Here is a 5,998-nt window from a genome sequence, read left to right as displayed (position 1 = left end):
TCTCTGGCTAAATGAATCTGAACATGTATGTTTCCCTGCCTTTTGTTTCATTTTGCCCTCCCGTTTAAAAAAACTTTCCTTACCTTGAGTTCTCTGAGGGTAATGATTAGAGACAAAAGTCTATATCTTACTTCAAAGCTGGCTTTGAATAAACCTATTTTCCTGCCCCCCCAAAGTTATAATAAAACAAACAACCCAATGTAAAAATGAATAAAAGATTGAACATATACTTCACCAAGAATGATACATAAATAGCAAATACCATGGGCTCTCCATTTCTGGTTTCTGCACCTGTGGATTCCACTAACCTCAAACTGAAAATACTTGAGGAAAAGTTTCATCTGTACTAACTATGTTCAGACTTTTTCCTTGACATTATTTCCAAAACAATAAAGAGCAACAACTATTTACCTGATATTTGCATCTTAATTGGTATTGTAGGTACCCTCCAGATGATTTAGAGTACTTGGGAGTATTATGTAGGTTAGATGCAAATACTAAGCCATTTTGTATGAGGCACTTGAGCATCTTTGGATTTTAGTATTCACAGGGGGATCTTAGAATCAATCCCCTGAGGGAGGGCTATCATCCCAGGAGAGAATGTTCAGCATCATTATTTGCTAGAGAAATGCCATTAAAACTCCAGTGAGGGCTGGGAATGTAGCTCAGTGGTACAGTGCATGCCGTGCATGCTTAGCAAGCACAAACCCTGGGGTTGAATCCCCAGCACAGCCCAGAAACCAAAGATAAAACACAACAGAAGCTACAGTGAGGAACCACTACCTACCTAGGAGAACATGTAGTAGAATGGCTCAAACAGCTAATGATACCAGGTGCTGGCGAGGCTGTGACAGAAGGCAAACTCTCCTGCTAGGAACATGAAGTGGTACAGGCATTTTGGAAAAGAGCTTGGCAGTTTCTTGAAAATAAACTTACCATCTAACCCAGCCATTGCACTCTGGGGTATTTTCCCAAGAGAAATGAAAGCATGTGTTTATTCCAGGACTTGTACACGAATGTTCACAACACTTTTATTTGTATAAAACCATAAACTGCAAACAAAACAAAAGCCTATCAACAGGTAAATGGAGAAGCCAATTTTGGTTGCCCAGACAATGGGACTTTGACTCAGCAATAAAAAGGAAATGACAAGGATGAATCACAAAAATAATTATGCTTATTAGAAGAATCCAGACAAAATAGGACATGGTTCCATTTGTATATAATTTTAAAAATGCCAAATAATGTATAGTGTCAGAAAGCCACTGGATTTCACTTGGAGAGGTGGGTAGGAGTACAAGGGAGAAATTAGAAAAGAGTACAAGGAAACCTTTGGACGTACCATCTTGATGGCAGTGAGGATTCCACCTAGGTCACAATTTATCAAATTGTGTGTTTTTATTTTCAGTGCCGGGGATTGAACCCAGGGCCTGGCACAAATTGTAGACTTTATGTACAGTTTCTTGTCTGTCAATAATACATCAATAAATCTATTAAAACCTTATTTATTGAAAAATAAGTTTAAAGTATTTATTGTAATATCATTAGCTCAAAATACTCCTGATGGAGACTTTTCTATATCTTGTATATTCATTCGATTATGATCCTCCTGCTCTTTCCCTAGCACATTTAAAAAAATATTTTTATTAGTTGTGGATGGGCCTTCTATTTTATTATTTATTTATTTACATGTGGTGCTGGGGTCAAACCCAGTGCTTCACACATGCTAGGCAAGGGCTCTGCCACTGAGCCACAACCCAGCGCTCCCTGGAACATTTGAAGTTTTACTTCTCAGACCTGCCAAGTCCCCTCTCAGTGGAAATCCTGTGTGTGGCCTAGAACACAACAGGCTGTCCTGACTTCCAGAGAAAATGACCCCAACACGAGGTGTTCTCTTTTCCCTTGCCATGCGTAGAACAGGAACTGTTGTGCTTCAAGGAATTGCCCATGTAGGTTCTCCGGCCCCCAGCAGTCTAAAACACCTCTAAGACACCGGGTCACAAGGATCTATCCTTCTGCTCTGTGAATCTGTTCATTCTTCTCAAGAAATACTAATCATGAGTGGTTGCTTACTTAATGTCCTGTTACCATGGCAATAACACTGAGATCAATTTCTATTTTTCTGATAAGTAGAAACACCTGTAAATTTTCACAATCAGGTGAGGAACTAATCACATTTCCTTCTTCTTTGACTCATGGAATTAGTAAAACTCAGGATGAATCACTTTATTTAAAGAGAAGAATCCCAGTCTTGTGACACTTACATGAATCATCTGACCCAGGATACTTCATACTTAATTGTTCACCTGAAATCCGGAGCAGGAATCCTCACCGCTACCCCGACAAAGGCATGAGAGATCAGTTTTTTCCCCACCTACACATCCCTGCTTCCCCACCTCCAGGTAGGGCAAAGCCAGGAGAACTTTGGCCACGCCCCATCTCCTCCTAGGGGCGTGGCTCTGACCTCCACCTACTGCTGCCTTCTCCACCCCATCTCCACCCCATCCACCTGAAAACACCGAGCAGCTACGGCCAAAGCCCGGAGGTCAAGCCTGCCCCAACTCCCTCCTGAACTCGTCCAGAAGGATTCTCTTCTGGCTCTTAAGACAGTCGTGTGCGAAAGGGAAACTAATTGACTCGCTGCAGCCAGCCTCTGCGGACAGAAGCCTCTGCGGACAGAACCCGCCCAGCTCTACTAGCCACTTTATGCAGCATACAGGGATTCATGCATGAGCTACGCTGGGACCTGCACATCCCTTCTGATGCTGTTACTATGTTCCAAGCCAGGGGCTTATGGGAAAGGCTGGGGAACACAGCCTCTTGTCGTAGACGGGACACTAATTTATTTGTCCCCCAGACCACAACCTCACTTGGCTTCATCCGCAGGATCCTGGGTCCCCGATTTAGTTGTTCCTCTCAAGTCCTTACTACTCCTGAACTGTGGGAAAATTCACCAGGTTTGCTTTAAGAAGCCTTAGGCTGTGCTGCTTGACGTTTCTCCTGCATTGTCAGCCTCCCAGTCTGGCCCGCTCCACAGCCCTCTGTCCTTGGAAGTTGCTACTAAGTTGCTAACAAAGCAAATCCCTCAAGCAAGAAAGGAGTTCTCAGGGCAGTGCCCAGACCTGGGGAGCAGCAGTGGCAGTAGGCTGCCTTTGCCAAAGCCCTTGTGGGCAACGTGTGCAGACCTAGTGCCTTTAAAGGACCCGTGCAGGGGATCCAGGAGGATTCAGTACCTGTCAGTGTTTCTCCTCTGTGGTGCGTCTCTCTCCTGGAGATAGCGACAGAGCCTCCCAAGTCCAAAGCAGAGACCTGACCCTGCAAACTCAAATGCTTATATCTGCTGAGGTTGGTGATGTTTGGGGGCGGGGCATTGTGTAAGAGGCAGAGGGAAACCCCAAGATTGCATTTAGGTGGACTGGGAAACCCATCTCTGCATAGGGAATCTTGGATGACTGTGAGTGAGTGGGGTGGATTGAGGGGAGGGAGAAGGTGAGTTGCTTTTTCTTCCTTTTTGTTTAGGTTTTCAGGTCTTATCCCCACACTGGGAAGGAAACCTAGGTGTAACCCCCACGTCCTCCAGGCCTCCCTGGACCAGCTCTGGCCCTCCCTGAGATGCCCCGGGCTCGGGCGTGCTCTGCAGGTCTTTCCCCTTACCACCTCAAAGTCCCCCCAATTTCTGCTTAAATTGCTGCTCCAAAGGCTTCAGCTCCCAGCCAAATGAGCCAACAAGGGAGTGAGAGAGCCGGTAGCTGGAGGCACTGGGCAGCCCTGAGAGCAGAAAAATAAAGCCTTTCTTTTGCACCCACTTTCCCAATAATTAAAGAATATTGATCCACCTCCTTTCTTTTGCAGGTTCTTCAGTTTGTTAAAGGGTGATGCCTGCTACTAAGGACTCCAACTGAGGCCTGCCTGGGCACAAGTGGGACCACTTGGGCCCATAACAGCATGCTCTGTCAGGGGCATTTGGTGACCAGAAAGAGAAGCTGTTCTTTGAATGGGTTGCCCACTGCAGACTTGACAACACAGCCTTGTGCTGAACTCAGTTCAATTTGTTCCTCTTTTTTTCTATTATCAAATGTGCTTTGGTGAAGCAGTCCAGAGACCCCCACCCAGAAGACTCTTACCATAATTAAGCAGAAACCCACATCATATTTGTCACATGTAAGTCTCTCTTCTTATCAGAGAGCTTTTTGCATAGCACATTAGCTATCTGCAAAAAATCTGCAGAAGACTTGTATTTTCCTCTTTTTGTTAATTGCCAGTTTTGCAGGAAAACAAACACACTTGTGAAACCTCTATTTAGAGGATGGAAAGAAAAGCACTTGTTATGTGAACCCCCTAGCTCCCCCACCCACTCCCCACACTGGATATAAAATTCAAAGAATTTCTCTACTCATGGTCCAGGGGAGAATTTTTAGGCAAGAGCTCCTATGGACCCTGCAATTAATAAACGTGCTTCTTGAAAATTCCTCAGATGTCTAGCCTCTTCTGTCCTATTTCACTGAGTACTCATGAAGGATCTGGCTACACCAAGCCCCACCCTCTGAACTTGCTGGCAGATGTGACTAATGTTGCTTCCTGGTGGTGTCTCAGGCTGGGAACCCAAGATCCAAAAGGGTACCCACCACAGCTCAGGGGACCCAAGGGAACTAGGAGTGGACTTCCTGGGGACTGATTTGAGCTGAACCTTCAAAGGTTTAAGTAGCACTTGGGTGTTTCCTGGAGCATTCAGTCCATCCTGACTCCAAGTGCTCCTCTTCCTGCCCTTCCTCAGCCTTCTTAAAATTCCAGTTGGCAGATGATTCTCCATCTTCTCTCTTTTCAACTCCAGGGCCCAGGGTTCCTAGGACCCCTGGAACCAGCTCAGAAGACCCTCTCTCCCCCCATGCACCGTAGAATTCACGTGGACCTGGCTCAGGAGACAGTGGTCTATGGAACCTTGCTCAGAAAGACTCTCCAAAGAATCAGGCCCAACCAGATCTTGTGAGGCTGAAGAGAATGTGGAGCTTTGAACTAATGGGAAGGGAGCTGGGTTTAAATGGGTCTTTGTAGAACTCCACAGGTCTTTGGGGAGGCTCATAGCTGCTCAAGCACATGCAAATCCCTGCTCTGAGAGGAGGGTATTGCAGACCTGCTTATTTCTGGCACTCAGGCAGTGACTTCCAGACATCCTGGGAAGACAAGAGCTCTCGCCAATTACTCAAGGCAGAGGGGAACAATGCATTTAAAAATTGAACCTCAGCCTTCTATAGTCATTTGAGGGGATTAGGGATCATTTATTTTTTTTTAGTGGTCAATGGACTTTTGTTTTTTTATTATATGCCGTGCTGAGAATTGAACCCAGTACCTCGAACATGCGAGGCAAATGCTCTACCACTGAGCTACAGCCCCATAGGGATCAATTTTTAAATGCATTATCAAATAGTTAAGGTGTACAGTGAGCACAAAAATAATAAATTAATCACTCATGTATCACGAGTAGTTTATAAATCATTGCTGTGAGCTATGTGAAACCCTGGAATTTGGTGCTGCTTCTTGGAACCCTTCTGGGTACCTTGCAAATGGGGCATGACTCATTCAATGAGTCATCAATGAAAGATGACTCCTGTTCCTAGGGGAAATTTCATGCTTGTCATAGAATTCACTAGTTCTTTTAGCCATGATTTTAAATCTCAGGTGCCCAGAGATGGGTGTAACCTGATAAGTCCCAACCGTGTAAGTTTTTCCCTTTTTGTTATTCACACTGAAACCCTGTGATGTTCCTACTTATAAAATAAACATGCAGGATTTTGTTCCTTTGTTACATCCAGTTTCTACCAGAACTGGTCGCCCACCAGACAGACCTCCCTATTTCATCTATTTTTGTGTCTTTTGTCCTATTACTTAATAATACTCTGGGGGCTAGGGCAGAGGTACAGTGAATGCCTAGCACGTGTGAGATGCTGTGTTCCAACCTCAGCGCCACATAAAAATAAATAAAATAAAGGTATTGTGCCCA

General features: G+C 44.9%; 1 long non-coding RNA gene across 1 annotated transcript; it reads left to right on the top strand.

The window, feature by feature from the left end:
• Window positions 1–3,051: 3,051 nt before the first annotated feature.
• On the top strand, window positions 3,052–4,095 carry LOC308636750. The gene is made up of 3 exons (XR_014019471.1): window positions 3,052–3,345; window positions 3,520–3,640; window positions 3,853–4,095. It is a non-coding gene; the product is annotated as an uncharacterized lncRNA (long non-coding RNA).
• Window positions 4,096–5,998: the final 1,903 nt, after the last annotated feature.

Source organism: Spermophilus citellus, assembly GCF_964194105.1.
Source record: "Spermophilus citellus genome assembly, chromosome: 17".
Lineage (NCBI taxonomy): Eukaryota > Metazoa > Chordata > Mammalia > Rodentia > Sciuridae > Spermophilus > Spermophilus citellus.
This window is presented reverse-complemented; position numbering and strand designations above follow the sequence as displayed.